General features: G+C 40.1%; 1 protein-coding gene across 3 annotated transcripts in view; it reads left to right on the plus strand.

Moving 5' to 3' along the window:
- Window positions 1–12635: 12635 nt before the first annotated feature.
- The window catches only part of CNTN3 (contactin 3), a 373051-nt gene continuing 367535 nt past the window's right edge, over window positions 12636–18151 (plus strand). For all 3 annotated transcript variants that reach the window (XM_053599702.1, XM_053599704.1, XM_053599703.1), the window contains exon 1: window positions 12636–12751. The gene's annotated coding sequence lies outside the window, so the exon portion shown is untranslated. The remainder of the gene's footprint in view (window positions 12752–18151) is intronic.

Raw genomic sequence — 18151 nt, forward strand, 5'->3', positions numbered from 1 at the left:
TAAACTATGTGGAACATCTGATTAAATATCTCATAGAGGCCACAGCCACTAAAACTAAAATTGAGGCCAAATTTAAGCCCTTTTTTTAAAGCCCCCCCTTTTTTAAACAGAAGTTCATTATTCCCAGAGACAAGTATCCTTGGGAATGACACTGATTTCATAACTAGATTTTGGGCTCAGAGTGAGTAAAAAGCGTTTCTGAAAATCTTTGGTGGCTGTCATTTCCTAGGAAGAGAATTCTGCCTCCTGAAACCATGACGGCAACTTATGACTTCCAATTAGGGAAAGAATTCCCACTGTCCTCTTCCCTGTGTATACGGTTTGTAAAACCAGGAAGCACTTGATAACTCATTATTCAGGGCAAATGGTAGACAAAACTAGCAATGTAGGCTATGGCTTCTAACAAATGACTGATTTGAGGCTGTAGGACTTCACTATTCCCATGAATATTATCATCCATATGGTTCACACTGGATGTGAACTGATTGCATTCACTAGTTCCAAGGGTGAAAAGAGACTTAAGTCTGTTGGTCATAGCATCATCTCCCTCCAATTGCAAATACTGGTTCAAGGATAAGCAAGTAACCTGAGGTAGACCAGAGAGTACCTGAGACATCCTCTGGAAGTTGTATTGGACCCATTGGAGTTAAATGTGATTTTTTTTCTGGTGGGTTTGAAGCTGAGAGCATGCAAGTCTGTGCTGCTAGAGGAGAGGATATATTTGATACTGAATTCAACACAAAAGATAGAAAAGGAAAGAAAGAAGAGAGAGACTGAGCTCTGATAAGATGCTTTGAGGTTCTAGATCAGATGCCATGGTGCCAGGGCAACAGAGATGATTTGAGGCTCTGGATCTAGCCCTATCTAAAGCTTCTATCACTCCAAGATCTTTTAGTTCTATGAATAAATACATTTTCCTTTTTGCTTAGCTTCCTATTGGTTTGGTATTCAAAGCTTTCTGACTCAGATAGAGTCCGAATGAGAAGAACCAGAATTTAAAGTTGAAGAATTTGTGTGCACTTTAGTAGGCAGTTGGCAAGTTTCTCGAATTGAAGGTGCGGGGTGAGATGTGGAAGAGGTGATAAGTTGTGAAATGAATTTGCTGTAAGTCAACCATAATCTACTTCAAAAAAAAAAAAAAAAGAGAAAATCAGAGAGGTGGATGGGGAGGACCATACGAGTATTAAATGGATAAATGAAGGTGTTTCTGAACTTTGAGTGTGTATTAAAATACCTCAAGGACCTCTGAGTCACTTTTGTAGCCCAATCATGCAAATAGATGGAGCCCGTGAATAGAAGCATGCCATACAGCTTGAGGTGTCCTGTTTGTAGTACACCTACTACAAAAAACTATAAAATAGTTTTTAATTGCAAGGGTTTCAGAATAGAGAGCTGATCCCATTTAAGAGAGATTCAGAAAGACAATATTCCTTTCCAAATATCTAATCTACAAAACATTGCAACAGATGCAGGAGGTTGGAGGCTTTGACAAGTCTATTTAGCAAGCAGTCAAGGGAGAAATAAGGAAGGAGAGACACATTTCCCCCACTTGCCCAGATTTAATGTCCACAATACTTTCTGACTCATTGTACCCATATGCCTCTACACACTTTATGTTTTAAGCCCAAATATTTTAATCTCAAATTGAAGGTAGTCAAACCAAGTAGTTCTCCAGTTTCCAGGATGAAATGTTTCACCACCAGCCAGAATCCCTTTTAAAAAACTCATCTACTACTCTCTCCTAAGTCCCATAAGCAAACAGATGTGCTGTATGCAGAAAATGCGTGTACATGGTGCTGTCTGTGGCACATGAACACATCGTTATCCAAATGGAAGGGGAGAAAAAGGTGCATTGGAAAAACCTGGTCTATAAAGACAGATATTTATATTTAAAATCAATATTTAATTTTTTTGGGGGGGAGAAGATAAATGATACATAGAAGTTAACAGAAACATCTCTAAATTGAGATAATGTTCTTGTAATACCATCCTTAGCCAATGCTTTACAGATACGCTTCCTTTCATTTGCTTTTGGAAGTCGGGTTTTGTTTTTATTGACGGGTCTCAGTCAATGATGAGATCCCCTATGACTATTCATTACTTGTTATGGCTAAATCTCTGGTGAGGTGTGAATATTTATGCAGGCTATTCCTTTTTCGATTGGCTCTAATCCTGGTAGCCTTATTAAGAATGAGGTTTACACTAGATTTGCACTCTTGGTAAGCAGGGCAGCCTACCAAACACAGGGTAGAGTTGGAGTGTTTTCAACGAAAGCAGGACCTGGGAGGATTAAAACTTGGAAGAGTCTGTGTAGCCCCCAGGCTGCGTTCTTGTAACGTGTGCCAATTTTTAGATTCTGCCATTCGTTGCTCAAAGTTAATGATCTAAATTTGAAATGCAAGAACCCTATTAAGAGCCCTATCATCACTTTTTAAACATGTGGTATAAAAGTTGTTCCTTAAGAAAAAGATACCAATGTAAATGACTACACTTCATTATTAAAAATAAGTAAATGTATATAAAATGTTCAACTATGGAGGGTACGACTGCTTACAAAATGACAGTGCTCTCTAGTAAATGTTAAGTGCCCGAAGGTTGTTAGGTAGACTTCGTACATCCAGAATGTCGACCATGAGTAGTTCCTATTAGGGAACTTACAGCGTGAATCCAAGAAAAAACACTGGAAAAGGAAAAATACAAAAATATACTCAAGGAGAGTATATTTACCTATTTCATATAAGAAAACAATTGTTCATTAAATCAAAATTCAGATAAAATAGTTAAGAAATAAAAATTTGTTTTTAAATACAACTCAGGTAATCTCTTACTTGGAGTGATTTTAGCCATCACCCCGAATTTTATATATAAATTCAGAACATTGTATGGTAGTGCCAAGGCAGAGCTAAATTTGAAAATTATAATTATGTAAAGGCTTTTCCCAGGACAGCTTCATGATGGTGTGGCCTGCCGGGTCCCATGGTAGTGCTCCGAAGAGCCCCGTGCTTGGTTTAATGCCTTGCTGTGGCTGTCTTGAAATTTGTAAATGTTTTAATCTTTGAACTTGTGCGATGTAACTAAAATCCAACTAGACAACGGAGCACGTGCTGGAGTAGAGGATATATACACACAGTTTGCGTGTCTGGTATTCCCTGTGCACCAGTCATGGATAGTGATCTTGAGGCCCACCAGCACAGACTCCCAGCATGCACTGTGCACTGGCACTGGGTATGTCGAGGTTCAGCAACACCCTGGTTGAGTACAACGTTAGCTGGTTATGTCCACAGCTGAGTAGGCAAGGTGCTGATAGCCCAAAGAGGCCACACTTTTCCACTGAAATAAGAATTTTACTTCATGGCAGAAAGGCAGCAATGACATTCTAAGAAACACTAATGACCAGGGAAACTTACTGTATCCTTTCATATTTGTTTTATTACCCCACTGATGTGAAAATTATGATGTGGAAGGCCAGTGAAAGCTAGGGCACCCCAAAGTTCTGTACCCTTTCAGTCATTCATTACTCATTAGTAAGCCGAAAGTGGAAAGCATTGGTAGGATATGTGCCTATCAGGCTAAATAACAGTACTACGTACCTGAGTTAGCTCTTGTGTTTCCACTGTTCTCATAAGAACATGTAGAAGCTACAAAATACAAATTGTGTAATTTTCGTGATTCTGTTTATGAGTTAAATGTCCTTCTATTTAAACAGGCATTGCAAAACAAAAAAGATGAAGGACAAAATTCTTGCTAATAACATTTTCTTATTCTTCTTTACTTGGAATAACATTAAAGAACATATAAAAACATCATGACAATTCAAGAGAGAGAGAGAAACCATGGAAGAAAGGGAAAATGTTGCAACAATACTTTTTACCTGATTTTTGAACAAAAGGTATTACATTTTCATCTCGTACTGGACACCGCAAATTATGTAGTTGGCCATTAGCTGTGCATAAAATATGTTGGCTGTCATAAAAGGAAAGACCATCTTTCCTCTCTAATCATCTAAGTAATATTACCCAATTCTCAACCTTCCTTACATTGTGTGTGTTTCCCTGCTGAGGATCTTGTTAAAGCCAGAAATAGCCTGAAGGAAATTTACCTAGTGGTCATAAGATTAGCAAAAATACTGTCTATTTCAAGGAACTAGCCATCTTTGCATCATTGCGAAGAAAAGTTAAAAGCTCTCTCTCCACCTGTGATATTTTTATTCATGTGACTTATTAGCCCTTTTAATTTTTAATTGTAAGAAACCCCTACTTTGAGCAACTTACTACATTTAAGATATCTCTATTTTGTGTTTTAAATGGTCAACTAACATCTCAATAACTTCCCTGATACTTTTCACAGTTGCGGACCTTCACTGACAGCTGTTTCTGTTGGCTTTGGTGTCAGATACAACAACCATATTTTTTTGGAGGGGGGTATGGTTTATAAACTTCTAGACCTGCGTTGGCTTTGAAGCTTTGCCCACATGCTATAGCCTGAATACACCTAATTAATTGGAGTCAGTAGTTACTTATTTAGTCATTTAGAATGGTTGACCAGGAGAGGGGTTGCCTTCACCAGTGTTTGATTACTATGTTGTTTAGACCTATGTCAAATTCATGCATATACTTGTCTTCACAATGACTAAGAAATAAATTTCATAATAGATTGAAGATGCTTAGAAGTCACCTAAAATCATTCTAAACTTCCCTTTAAAAAAGTTTGTCATTAAGTATCCTTTCATAATTACTGAAGAAATAATGGAAGAGATCGTTTAATGGGCAAAATATATTGGAGAATCAATCATTTTGGACAAAAGAGTCAAGAAAAATAAAGCTATCTGTTTTTCATCATTTTCAACTTTAAAAATGTTTTGATTGTACATGTTGTATCCTGCAGCAATTGGACTTGGTTAAAAGGGGGAAAAAATGGAGTGACGTGACTTACACAGTATTTTACAGATCATGATAGAAAAGTGTGTAAGCAAACAAATGCTTACACAAGCAAATAATAAGTGGCAAATTCTAATCCCTAAAAACTGTAATGACCCAAAGAAATGTTTCATCAAAATAAGCACTTTGAATTTTTCTGCCTAGTTTAATGCCAGTGGTGGGGCACAAGGGAGGGATGGGAGGAGGCAAAATATTTAGTCTGGCAAAGCCAGTGAAAATGGCTATTAATTTAGAAGCTGCCCACCATTTCAACTAGATGGCTAAATGGGAAAAATGGAAGAATCTCACACTGAAAGTAACCCCTGTTCTTGTATTGACTAAAAAGCACTGTATTAGTTTTATAGGGCTATTGTAACAAACTGTGACACATTGGGTGACTTGAAACAACAGAAATTTATTCTCTCACAGTTCAGGAGGCCAGATGTCCAAAATCAAGATATGAGCAGAGTTGTCTCCTTTTTTGGCAGGTCAGAAGGAGAATCTGTTCTGTGCCTCTATTCTAACTTTTGGTGCCTTCTGGAAATCCTTGGAGTTTCCTGGATTGCAGTTGCAACATGCCAGTCTCAGCCTCTGTGGTCTCAAGGCCATCTGTCCTCTGTGTCTGTCTGTCCCTGGGTCTTCAAATAGCTTTCTTCTCTTTGTATTTCTGTGCCCATATTCCCTTGTCTAAGGACACCTAATGCGTTAAGAGCTGATTATAATTTAACTAATTACATCTGCAAAGACAATGTTTTCAGGGAAGTCAGATTCCCAGGTACCTGGCATCAGGACTCCATTATATCTTTTTTAGGAGGGGCGTGAAGAGAACAATTCAACCCACAGCAAATGCTTCTAAAAGTTAGGTGCACATTGCAATCCCACAGACAATTTAAAAATAAATCCTGATGCTTGGCTATGGCCCCTCCGAGACTCCAAACTAATCAGTACAAGGTGAAGCCAGGGCATCTATATTTTTAAAGTCCCTCCAGTGATTCTGATATGCAGAAAAATCTCAGAACCACTAGACTAAAGTATTCTAGTTATCAGTTTCTCAGAAAGATATTTTAGCATAATGAAGCACATGCTCCAATGAGAAAAATCTCTACTTTCATCATTTTCACAAAGATGAAAAGAAATTCAAAAGTCAGTGATCCAAATTAATGGCATGTAACCAAAAAAGAATTTTAGAAACTTTAACACTTCAGGTGTGTTCATTCAGTGAACATGCTCATGCTTGCTGTCTGTTGGGCCAGGAGAGAGGTCAAGAGGTGGCCATTAAACCTTCAAAACCAGCTGCGTTTCCACTGACCTCTGAGGGAAATAAAGAACTCATTGTGTTTTTGTCAGTTGTCTCTAAGAATGGAAAATACTCCTTCCAAAAGACACTGAACCGTTATCAGCAAATAATGAAGAGGGATCTTTTTATTTTTATAGAACATATGGCCCTGGAGAGAAGTTCCACAGTTAAAACAGAATTGATTACATTGTGCTATCAATTACATTGTGGCTACTCATATTACATCCGCATTAAGTTACTAAGGAAAAAATCATTTCAATGGAGGTAAACTGGCTGAAATGTAAACTGTTCTTTTTGTCTCCTTTTTCAGAGCCCAAAATACCCATTTGATACAGATGCCTGTAAATGTTTTCAAAATACTATGTGTTATGCAACCTTATAGATTCATCAGTATCTTAAGAAAGCAGCTAAATCAACAAAACATACTTGTTCTCTTTGCTTGCTTCTTGGTCTTTGCAATGTTTGCTATTCAGTACAGTATTTTACATCAACTCAGTCTGCAATTACTGATGCAGATGAATGTCAGTATCCTCCCCAAATTCATATGTTGAAATCCTAATCCCCAATGTGATGGTATTAGGGGGTGGGTACCTTGGGCGGTAATTAGGTCATGAGGGTGGAGTCCCCAAGAATAAGATTAGTGCCCTTATTAAGAAGAGACCAAAGAGCTTGCTCCTTCTTCTCTCCCTTTCTCTCTCTCTCTCTCTCCTCTCTGCCATGTAAGGATACAAGAAGGAAGACCATTTATAAACCAGGAACAGGACATTCATTAGAAGCCTACCATGCTGGCTTGGGCTTATAGCCTCCAGAGCTGTAAAAAATAAATGTGTTCAAACCACTTCATCTGTAGTAATTTGCTATAGCTGCTGAGCTGACTAAGACAATCACTATTTTAATTCTTTACACATTATCCTACTTATTTTTTAAGTTAATTTAAGCCATCCTCCATACATAAGCAACCAGGTATTTTTTTCCCATTCTCAAACTACCCGTGAAGAACTTTCTTTCACTCTAAGTTTTTTAAAAAAAAAATCCTTTGTCTCAACTTATCAACTAAGATTTTTTTTAGACATATAAACCATTTTAAAGATACGCAGAAGCCTAATCTTAACATTTACTACTGTCAGAAAATTTTCAGCATAACAATATGAGCAGAATTAAAATATAAATACATAAGAGAATTTTTATTCTACATTTTAGCAGATGAAAATATCTTTATTTTTATTCCAAGAAAGGTTGACAGTCTTGTGAAAAACATTTTAGGTAGCCTGATAAAATAGGCTACTTATTGAAATCTATATTAAAAACTGATATAAATTGATACTTCTTGAATTGATAACATATCAATATTTATTGAAATCCACATTAAAAATTGATTAGGTAAATTAATGCAAGACATATCACTTTATACAAAAGCTCATATTTTCAATGAAGGTATATATTTATATGTGTGTATATTTTTATATGCATAATAACCTCTTTTGTAAAACATGATACTTATATGGGACAGTGTTATTCTCATTCATATTTCTAAAGAAAAGAACACAAATAGAATTACTAAATCAGAAAGTTATGTTGCTTGGCTATAGGCAGAAACATTCTTTAGCTTTCAATGTAACTGATTTGTAATTCATAAAGCTGAACTTCAAATGACCTCACTTCCTCCTTAAGTTGCAACCACCTCGTTCCTACCAAAGTGCAATTAATAATTATATTCTTATACACCCTTACCAACTCTCTTAATGGTGTCATTCTGTTGCCTATTAAAATTTCTGTGAAATCTAGCTTTAAAAAATGACTCGAGAGGACCCACTCTGTTTTGGTCAAAAAGAGAAAAGGACAGAATTCAGAGCCTGTTGGTTCCTGAATGAACTTGGGAAAGTCGAATAATCTTTCTGTGTTTTAGTTTCTTCTTCTGCTTATAAAGTCCATACTCATTGAGATTTCACCCTAGGCTAGGCACTGTAAACCTAGAGGAAATAATTCTAAACGGAATTCTGTGGTTTCATGACTATTTAAGAATTTCTGACACTGTTTTTTTTTTTTTTTTTTTTTTTTTAACGTCCATTAATTCAAGCCCACAAGTCTGGAATGTGTCAGGTGGCTGACATGTTATTTAGGACAAGATGATTTCCCACTTCCTGGATGTCCTATTCCGTCTGTGGACCAGCAGAACGAGCAGCTTCCAGGAGTGTGTTAGAAATGCAGAGTCCCAGGCCCCGCTCCAGACTGTGCAATCAGAATCTGCATTCCAGTTAAGGTCCCCAGGAGATTTATGTGCACACAAGTGCTGGACTAGCTGGCTGACAAAATTCACCTAAACTTGTAGAGATGTTTGGCACAGAGCAGAATCTCACATTAGATGTCTACATCACAGTTTGTATAACCTTGGAAGAGTGAGCTTGCCAATATATGAGTTTACTTTTTCGTGTCTTAGGTTCTTCATCTCTGAAAAGGTGGTAAGACTGTAGTTACAGCAGAGGGGTGTAGCAAGGATTACAAAGTACTTTAGATAAGCAATTAATCCAGTGCCTGGCACATTGGAAGCTACTCAATCATATAAACATATTAAACATATATTTATTGCACACTCAATACATATATGTCAGATTTGGGTTGGGAGCTGTGAATTTAACAGTAACCCAAATAAAGTCCCGACCCTCATGAAGCTTATATTGTAGTAAAAACAAACAAAACAAACAAACAAAGAAAAACAACAACAACCTAGCAATAAAAAATTAGATGTGTTAAAAAAAAAGTCACTGAACTTTATGCTCTATGAAGTAAAGATAAGGGCAGCAGTGCTATTTTGACAGGAAATTCAGCCAATGTCTATGGAGGAGAAAACAAATGAATTGAAACTTGAATTAGTTACTATTTGGTATTTGGAACTAAGTTCCAGTCACAGTGCTAAGCACTTTGTATGCATTCATGTTTGCAGAATGCATACAGTTTTGTCCCTCTCATCAGAAAAGTTTAGAACCTGTTCAAATAAGGACATTCACTGAAAAATCAGTTATTTAAGGTATAAGTTTTATGGAAGGATTTTTGTCCCTAGGCTGCAGATATTGTAACAATCCTATATTTCTTACTTTAATTTGGATGCTGAAAACAGTATTACTCTTTAATCTGACTCAAACAACCTCTGAGAACCATCCAGCCCGGCACCAGAGACAATGTGTCAGTTCAATAGGAACCTATAATTTAATCTCAGCATCCAACACAAAGCTGAACTTTAAGACAGTGCCATGGAGAAGCTCACAGGACTTGTCTTCCCACCTGTGGAAATGAAGAGACTCCCCATCATCTTTTATAGAAATAAATGGGTTTGACTTAATAACTTGGCTTCATTCCAATTTAAACTTTTACCTAAGAATTTCAGTCTGTGGGTTTAGTAGATATTTTTCTTCATTTCCCTTTGCTACACAATAAACAAGCAAACAAATAGCTGTGCTGTGGTGTTAGTGGCATGAAATAGCTTCTGTATTCCAGCACAGATGGGGTATCTTAATAATGGGAAGATGATCTCACACTTTAAAGTGCTTTGACATAAAAGGTGCCATATAAAAAGGAAGTTATTATTCTTAGTTATAATACCCTAAAAAAAGGATTTTCCATCTAAATAGCTGCTGAAACTTAACTGCGGAATTGCTTATAATGCTACAATCAGTTGAGGCCAAATTCAATAAAAATTCCATCCGGCATTCACACTGAGAAGACCCACATGTGCCTTTAATTTTTTTTTTTTTTTAATTTCCTGGGCTTCCGGCCCAGAAATTGGATGGAAATTTTATTTAAACCTGCTCTTGTGTATCAACTTTTGGTAAATATCAGGGTTTCAGTTGAATCACATAATGCTTTACATTTGGGGCTAAGGGAGAATATAAAATGATGCATATCTCTCTATATACACATATTAAGACACCCTTTACCTGTGCTGAGCATGAAACCGTGGCTCACACTTAATGTCCATCATTTCACCTACAAATTTTAAGATCCTTCCCATACCCCTGCTGCACCTATAATATTCAAAATTCTATTAAATCCCTTTCCAGTACTAATCAGCTTTCACCAGCATAGGCAATATAATCTGAGTTTAGAAACGACTAATTATTTGGAGAGGGCTGGAAAGGGGTTAGGGTTTAGATTTCTGTCTGTCTAATTTAAAGGAGCTCCTTTCCTGTCTTCCTCCTGTCATTTTGTTGCCTAGGGCCAGCTCCCCCTCCTTGATGAAAATGCTCTTTCCCTTCCCATTAGACAGGGTATATGTGTATGTATTAGAAGAAAAATGCATTATGAGACATCAGCTTGAAAATATTAAAAGAAGCGGCACGCCTGTGATGGATGTGGGCATGGCAGTAATCACGCCTGCTAGGTGCAAGGCATGAGCATAATTTGCATGTAAAGTTCTCTCAGCTCCTTCCAGAACACACCAGTTCTCTCCAATAAAACATTTTGTCACACTCAGGGGATTTGCCAACACGTTCCCAGATTGCAAGCAGATTATTTACAGTAACCAATAACAACTGAAATGACCATAAACAACCTTTCTGTACCTGTTCTATTTTTTCTTTCGCTAAATAGAGAAACGTTAAGGAGCCCAAATTTACTGCAATTTAATTCTGATGGGAAAAAGCACATTATTTTTATTTATAGCAATGTTTCTGTCTATCCATCCCTATCTCCCCCAACCCCTTTTAAAACATCAATCACCCTAGCTTATTTTTATTTTTATTTTTTAATCCTGCCGTTACTCTTACAGGGACGAGCAGTTTCCTGATAAAGGGATGAACAGGCAAAAGTGGCTAACATCAGAGGATGTCCCCTAATGTGTTACAGAACTCTGTTGTATACTCATGGGGTAAGAGGGTGGGGGTCAGGGAAAGTCACCTTCTCAAGCCATTCAAGCAATTTATTTGTGCCAAGCGGAAGGGCAAGGGGACCTGCATGCCTGCTCCGTGGTAAGGAGCAGAGCCTGCCTCTTACTGACCTGGATTCTTCCGCCTCCTGTCTTTTAAACTCTCTCAAGCAGAGTTTTGGAGAAGTTCAAATTTCATTCTGACCTGCAGGGAACTAGGCACTTATTTCTAGGGGAAAATGATGAAGACAATGAGCAGTGAATACAGGTCTGGTTTGCCTAGGTGGCTGCCTTTGCTCATTCCTACCGTAGGAACACAGGGAGAGGAGTGGAGAGAAAGAGACGCAGGGCTGTAACCTCTTGCCTAAGTCTAATTAAACAAACATAAGCAGATTTTTTAACATAAAGGGAAAACATAGTACATTTTAAAAACCATGTCAAAGAATTATAAGATGAAAAGTATAAAGTCTCACCCCTACTTTTAGTCTAACCCACAAGTACTAACTATTGGTAACAGTATTGTGGGACATCCTTCTAGAAATTGTGAATGCACGTATGTGTAAGTATTTACAAAGACTGTACATACTTTCCGCGTACCAACTTCTTTATTCTAACAATACCTCTTGAAGGTCATTTATGCCAATACTAGTAAACGCACCTCCCTCTCTGTGGTTGGGAAAGAGCATTATCCTTATAGTCCAGGGGAAGTCTGCTCTATATTTTAATTAGCCATACACCTAATAATGGACGGGGGGCGGTGTTCCTTTTTTTTTTTTTTTTCCACTTACAAGTAAAGTTGCATTATTTCCACAGGTGCCGGGAAATCGGTGGAGCCTAGCGGTTCAAGGCAAAGACTTGGGACTTCTATAGGTTCCGGTTCAAAGTCCTAAATCTCTCAGCCATCACTGTGTGTACTTGCCGTAATAAAGGTAAGATCTACTTTACAAGGTCCTTGTAAGAATATAATTACGATGATTCTTATAACTGACTCGTGGAAACCATAGCTAAATCAATTTCCTCATCACTAAACCCGGGAATAATAATAGATCCAGGGTCGCTCTGGGGACTGCATGAACTAATTCATTTAAATAGCGCAGTCCACCACCTGGTCCATAGCGAACCCTTAATAATTACCGGCTTTAATATCAACGCTGGCGATCTTTGAGCACTTGTGGGAGCACAGCTGCGGGAGGCTTTCCTAGAAGTGGAATTCCTGCCTTAACCCCGTGCTCTTCCGACCCCAGCTGTGCTATACCAGGCCACCCAGCGGCGACACGCTGACCGCCGCCCCACCCGCGCCACCGTCCGGGGCCCTACGGAGGCCGGACACACGTGGGTGCACGCGGCCGACCGCAGGCGGCGCGGGGTCCGACCGGCGCGGGGGCGCGGGGCTCAGGCGACGCGAGGCGCGGAGCCCGGTTGGCTGCTTCTCGGCGCTCCCCGCCCCTCCCTCCCCGGTCCGCGCCGGAGCGGAGCCGGAGCGGCGGAGGCGCAGGCAGCGCTCGCTCGGCGCCGGCAGCAGCCACAGCGGCCACAGCAGCCTGGCAGGCGGCGGCGGGCGGGCGCCGGGGCTCGGCGGGGACGGCGCGGACGGGGCGCTGCGGCGGCGGCTGGCGCGGGCGCGCACGGCGGCCCCGGGGCCCCGGAGAGCGGCGGCGGCGTGCGGGCTGCAGGGACCGGGTAAGTCCGCGCGCGCTGCTCCTGGCGCTGGCTGGGGCTCAGGGAAGAGCCACTTGCCAGGGCAAACTTCACGCACTGGCTTTATGGCTCTTCAGCCCCAAAGTTTGTTTACTGGGAAATACACCCGACGGGTCGAGAATTAAACGTGCCTCCCGCAGCCCATTTGCTCTGGGGAGATTATCTTTCTTCTTCGAGTGCGAGGATTGGTTTCGGGGTGGGAAGACGGCATCCGCAGCCGGAGCGCGGGGAAATAAGTGCCAGGTGGGTCTCTCGGGCTTGCCCTCAGCGCAGGGAATTGGCCTGCGAAAGTTGACGGGGGAAAGTTGTGAATCGTAGGAGTGCCGGGGGGAAGAATTCCAGGTGTGCGGTGTAGCGGGTGGGAATGGGATACCTTTTTGGCAGACACCCCCTCCTCCTGGAGACAACCCGTGTCTGAGGAAGCTGGGGTGCAGGGAGAATTCTTTGATTAGCGACCAAGTTTTCCGAGCAGCTTTTTCTTGCTCTCCTGTCGCGTTGATTTGCCTGGTTTCCCCTGCTGGGCTATGTATGGGGCAGTTTCTTGAGCTCGGACCCTGGCATTGCTTCTGTGTTCTCTGGGGGATTCCTGCAAAGCTATCAAAGTAGGTAGCAGAATGCCAGGGACAGAAAATCAGCAAGCGCCGATCCGGCGCCCCGTGTCACAGCGCCATCAGGAATTTTTTTGGTCTGTGAATTGAAAGGCTTCTGGGTTCTGTCTGTGCCAAGCTCCATGCGGCTGTCCAATCCGTGCGTCCTGTATTGCGTTTGCTTTTTCATGTACAATAGGGAGATGTGCTGGAGGAACGCTTTGATCACGGTGCCACTATGGTGAGGACAGCAAACCTCCCTTCAGAGCCAAATAAAGGGGAACAGAGCTCAGGGAAAGGGGTAGTCGATCTGTTAACCTCATCCTAAAATGTGGGGAAACAGCTACAGACAGAAGGGTGTAATCTGCCGAAAGAGGTCAGAAACCCTCGCTCATGTGGTGAGTAGGTAAATTCAGAAATAATTTTAAAATGATTAAGCAAAAATAACTAAAAAAAAAAAAAGTGGGAAGGCTGTACATGCTGTGGTTTCTATCTACCCCCACAGAGATGAATATCACACTAGCTGAAAAAGAATCCAGATCTGTAAATAGATTAAAAACAGGAATTAATCAGAACAATGAGTCAGAGCCCTTTAGAGAATGAAAGCAGGAGTAATTGCCTTTGAAATAGCTATTATATCTCAATGTCAAGTCAAATGTGTTACTTTTGCTTTGCTAGCTGTGTTTACTAACAGTAATCTGACTTTTGCTGCAGTAACCTGGCATCTTAGCTCACGGTTTTAACCCTTTGTGGGTCACAGTGCTAGGGAAGAAGTTGTCTGCAGGTTAACATAGGTATCCATTTCTGCACCATTTGTTAAATGCCTAATATGTGCAGGTCACTGTTTGCAATGGGACAGGTTCTTGTAAATGTTGTTCATGAAACAAATCTGAGAGGGTTCAGCCGTACTAAGATGGAAAGATGTTTGCAAATGATAGAGTGGGGTCAGGAATTACCAGTCTTTGAATGCTTGCTTGAAATCAGTTGAGAGTCAACATGTGATTCGAGGACTCCCCAAATAGCAAATTGCTGAACACTTTTATTAGAAGAATCAGGTGAGGCTGAGTGCATGCAAGTGGCCCTCCCGTCTGTACGTGGGATAACTGAGACACCGAGTGGTTGGTTGAGATGCAGGGTAATAGATTTAGGCAGTGGCTGCCTTAGACAATAACATTCAGCCACATGTCCTCCTCGCTGTCTGGATATCGGTAATGTCAGCTGGAGACATGAAGGTGTTAAGCTCATTTCTCCAGGAGAACTCTAACTTTTAAAATCCTTCACAACACAACCAGCTAGCCCAAGTGTCCCTTAAAATGGCAACAAAACATTTAACAGGACCAAAGTGCTGAGCAATTTGAAGCGGAGCAAAGATTAGCTGCGGACAAGCTGTAGCCCTTCAGTTGCTGATTTATGTTCAGTTTTATCACTGTCACATTTCATATATGCCTCGTTATTACAAACTAATAGCTTCTTTGCTCTGCTAGCAAAATATGCATTTCTCTTTTATAAGTTCCTGAGTCCTCACACATTCAGTACACATCTTCCAGCTTTGTTTTTACTGCATAATTTAAGTGTCCAACTTGAAGTTCTCATTAACTCTTAATATGTTTTGTGCTGAAATAGTATATGGAGATAATTGCCCCTTTCAAACTGCCAGATTCATGTATCACTATATTGTGGCTATGCCACAAAACAGAGAAGCTATGACAGGTTCAATGTTGTATGTTTTCCAATCACCATTTAGTAAGTTGTAAGCAGTAAACTAATGTTAATTTTATGTGGTGGAAGATATTCTGATGGCAGGAGAATTTATTGATGCTGTTTGCCTGCTGTCTCTGATTTTGTTGTTGATAATAGTCCAACATCAAGCCTTCTTCGCATGTTATTTTGCCTTTTTGAAAGTGAGCATCTGTAAGGTGTTCACCTATGTTTTTAACAATTCATACATGCATAAGCAGGTGGATTTAATATGTGTATATATTTATATATAGAATAGTCACCTGGTGCTGGTACACTGCTTTCTTATGCTTGATAATAGTGTTTGTGCAAAGATATTTGGCAAAAATGAGAATATCGGGCCACAGAAGGAACATTTTTTTGAAATTTAGGGATAACAGATCTCATTCTTAGATCTAAATAGTTTAAACATTTCATAAATGGATCAAGTGTGCTAATGTCTCCTAGACACAGTGGAACATTTCTTTGGAAAATTTGCTGCAGTGGAGATGCACTGCCTGGTTGAAACTTTGTATGCCAAGTTTCAATCCTTGGTACATTTTTATTTTCCCCCTTTTATGTACAAGTTATAAACAAGAAATAAGGGTTTGTAATAGAAGTGCTGGCAGAACTTTATAGCATTTCAAACAGCTTTGCTACTTGGAATGTAAATATTTGTAGAATCTTTACTGTGCAAGAAGCTGCCTTGCAAAGAGTGAGGAAAAAATTACTATTAAGTAGGATAAAATAATTCAGAGGGTATGCATATTTCTTGTTGCAGACTTATTGGCATTTGAAGAAATACATCATCTATGTTATGACAATCCCACCAGTCTCTTAGGTGCCTTTATAACTCTGATGGTAAATTTTCTATGTTCTAAAACAGGAGAACAGTTTTGTCCTGTTTGTATTGTTAAGTGGCTTGACTTTGATTACCTTTCAAATGTTTAGACATGAGATCCATAATTCAAAACTACTTGTTTATATTACTGATAAATGAGCCTATCAATATACTATCTTAATAGGATAAAAATTCTTGAGAATATTATAACAAATACTCTTATTTTGGGCAACTAATACAACTCAGCTCTCCTGTATCCTTTTGATTCTAACTTGGAAATATTTCTCAAAGTGGCCAATTTCCCTACATCTTTACCCACATCCTCCTCCAAGTCACCATCTTCTCTGCAGGGACAACTTGCACTGGCTTCTCTGTCTCCTTTCTTACTTCTTCCCCCAAATCATTCTGCACAGCAGACAGGGCAGCATTTTTTTTTTTTTTAATGTAAGCTAAATTAATACTCCTCTCCTCAGACTGCTTAAACGGCTTTCTGTTGCACTTAGAATAAAGTCAAAATATTGAAGATTATCTACAAACTGTGTAGGATTTAAATGCTACCTGCCCCTTAACATCCTGCACCATGCATTTGGGAACAAGGACTTTACAGACTTGCTTTCAGTTTTGCAGTGTGTTGAGCTCTTTCCTGGTAGCCCTTTCCAGCCCTCACTCCCCCACCATACACACACACATACACACACGCACACTGAGTTTTTCACTGCTGCTCATCCGTAGGTCCCCATTTAAGTACTATTATCTTAGAGAAGACACAATCATCTCTTTTCTCTTCTAAATTCAGGCACCTGTTAGTCTCTTTCTGTTCGTTTCCCCCATAGCACTTAAGGTAACTTCCAACTGCACCTTTCCTTATCTGATCATTTATTACTCTATAAGTACCTAATCCTGCAGCCTCCAACCCTTAGGCTCAGCTACAGACTAGTATCAGTCCATGGCCTGTTAGAACATGGGCTTCACAGCAACAGGTGAGTGACAGGCCACTGAGTGAAACATCTGTGTCCATGGCCCCTGTCCATTACTCACTAATTACCACCTGAGCTCCACTTTCTCTCAGATTAACAGCAACCAGAGGAGTGCAAACCCTGGGGCTAAACTCCCCATGCCAGGGATCTAGGTTGCGAGCTCCTTAGGAGATTTAATGCCTGATGGTTTGCAGTGGAGGTGTTACCACTAAGGAGTGGCTGCAGATACAGATTATCATTAGTAGAGAGGTGTGACTGCACGGGGACCGTAATGAATCAATTGCTTGCAATCTCATATGAAAACCATCATTCCCCGGGTCGTGGAAAAATTGTCTTTCTTGAAACTGGCCCTTGGTGCCAAAAAGGTTGGGGAGCCCTATAAACAGTACCACATCTCTTTTGCTCACTACTGCAGAGCAGCTCCTGTCACAGTACTTGGATCATGGTGGAGTTTGAGAAAACCATGGGAACTAAGCTTCTGGGGTGCTGAGTTTGCAATACATGACGTGGCACCTGTGTGACTGAAGAACCTGTCAGGAAGGTTGGCGTTCAGCAGAAGCCTGCTGCAGACTGTCCAGTGTTCTCCCTGCCATGTTGCCCATAATCTCTTAGAGCTCTCGGACATCTGCTGTTTCAAATCTGCTGCATCTAAAATGGAATTCATCAATTTTCCTCTTCATCTGCTTCCAGCTGAGGTGATCCCTCCATTCTTTTGCTCTCATCATGGTTATTGAGGCATGCTGCGCCGGTGGTGTTTGGCACCTTGAGACTTCCTTGAAAACTCAACATGATCCTTTTGGCTTCAGCATTCTTACATGTGCCTGAAATGCCCATGGCTTCTGCCCTAGTCTCTCTCTTCCCATATGGTCTCATTTACACCCTCAATTCACTGTTGTTTCTGCCAGAAAAGCTCTTTCTTCCAGCTCTACCATCTGTCCAGGTGATACCTGCCTACCCCTCCCTCCAGGAAGTCCTTCCAGGCTAGTTTTCTGAGTTCCATGGTCTACTATCAACCCTTGTTTTTTTTTTAAAATTTCCTTAGGGGGAGAATAAATTAGAATTTAATTAATATTTAAAAACTGGTTAACATCTACTTATATTCTCTTGGTGGAGTGGCACATACATCTTAGAAAATGTTTACATCTTATGAAATGTTTGTAAACATTTGTGAAATGAAAGTCTAATCTCTTTTATTGGCATAAAGTCATGTTTATAGTGGGGCTTCTTGTTTTAGGATTTATGATTATTTTAATTTGTAATT

Source organism: Nycticebus coucang, chromosome 8 (assembly GCF_027406575.1).
Source record: "Nycticebus coucang isolate mNycCou1 chromosome 8, mNycCou1.pri, whole genome shotgun sequence".
In the NCBI taxonomy this organism is placed as follows: domain Eukaryota; kingdom Metazoa; phylum Chordata; class Mammalia; order Primates; family Lorisidae; genus Nycticebus; species Nycticebus coucang.